The sequence below is a fragment of the Oryctolagus cuniculus genome, chromosome 11 (assembly GCF_051225735.1).
Source record: "Oryctolagus cuniculus isolate XC-2025 breed Fujian yellow rabbit chromosome 11, ASM5122573v1, whole genome shotgun sequence".
Taxonomy (NCBI): Eukaryota; Metazoa; Chordata; class Mammalia; order Lagomorpha; family Leporidae; genus Oryctolagus; species Oryctolagus cuniculus.
The window spans coordinates 11,032,941-11,034,538 of NC_142877.1; positions in this window are offsets into that span (position 1 = coordinate 11,032,941).

Consider the following 1,598-nt stretch of genomic DNA (forward strand, 5'->3'; position numbering starts at 1 on the left):
TCACAGCCGCTTTCTCTCACACACTCTAGGTATTGAGCATGCGCAGTCTCTCTCACCCCCGGGCATTTGCACGTGCCGTACTCCCCGCCTATGGCACCCAACATGTCTTCCCTTTCTCTGGCCTGGCTGGCACCCACAGGTGCTGGCCTGGAAGCCTGGCCTCAGGGGTCAGCCTCCCTGGACAGTGGTCTCCCATGTGACCTTGGACATACGCTCTACCCTGGGCCTCAGCTTCTCCACCTGAACCAGGAGGATTTGAGTAGGGGCCGGCTCGGTGGACAGGGACGGCCGGAGCAGGCTGCAGCTGTCCAAGCCGGGCGGAGCGGACGGCCCGCAGACGGCCCCATCTGGACTCGGGTCAGCAGCCTGTGTTCCTGGCAGGTGCTGAGGGCCAGCTCATGCTGCTGAGACGTCCCGAGTCCACCCCGAGCTGCGGCTGCGTCGCCTTGGCCAATCAGCGTCCCCACCTTATCTCCAGCTGGCTCACTCATGCCATTTAGAGCTTCGCCTGAAGTCGGGAAATCTGTGACTCAGAGGCCAAGCAGCCGCCTCGCTCCTGATCCTGCAGCCCTCGACCCCGCCAGGGACACACTCGTGCGGAGGGAGGGATGGACGCCCCCTCCTGCAGCTCCCCAGGAAGGGAGCGGGACGCGGAGGACCAGAGAGGAGCGGCAGCTTGCTTGGAGCCACACAGCCGCGCCGCGGCGTGCGTTCAGTTACGGCTGAGCACCTACTGTGTGCAAGTCCCCGTGCCAGGTGCGGGAAGACAGGGACAAACAGCCCAACGAGGCACAGACTCGACTCTGGATCCTATGAGAGGCTCCCACTCCCCAGGCGCCTCTATTCTGGGTGCTTCCTGCAATTCATTTATGTAATCTTCGCAACAACTCCTTGAGGTTATTACGTCGCCACACAGAGAAGGAAGGACGTGGGGTTAAGGTACTTGCCCAGGGCAGCGCGGCTGGTGGCGTGGGCCGCCTGGTGGCCTCCGAGATAGCCGCTCCTGACCCTGCAGCCTGGGAGTCACCTACAGGGAAAGTCTCCATGGATGCCATCAGACCCAGAGCTTTGAAAGCAGGAGACCATGCCCGTCTAGGGAGCTGGGCTGTCAGCGGCAACAGTGTATTGGTATCCGCGGGAGAGGGAGGGCAGGCAGAGGGAGGCCCAGAGACAAGGCCAGGTGGGGACCCGGCGCAGACTACGGGGATGCAGCTGCAGCCTAAGGAATGCTGGCAGCCCCCAGGAGGTGGGGAGTGAGCCCAGTGACACTGACGCTGCCCTGCAGAATTACGAGAGAGTGGCTTTCTGTTGTTTGAAGCCACTCAGCGTGTGGCAAGTTGTGACCGCCGCACAGGAAGTAACACAGCGAGAAATCGGCCGTGCCAGGGTTTGGGTCCTGCCTGCCTTCCCACTGTCAGCCTCACCATCGTGATGCACTCTGTTCCGTGGCCTCTGTCAGCCCTCGTCCTGCAGGAACGAGGCAGGATCCCTCGAATGCAAACTTTTGCTCTTTCTCATTTGTTTTTTCCTTTCTGGGAGGCATATCTGGAGGCAGGAGCTGCAGCAGCTGCCTTGTGCCCCGAGACTGAGGCTGCATG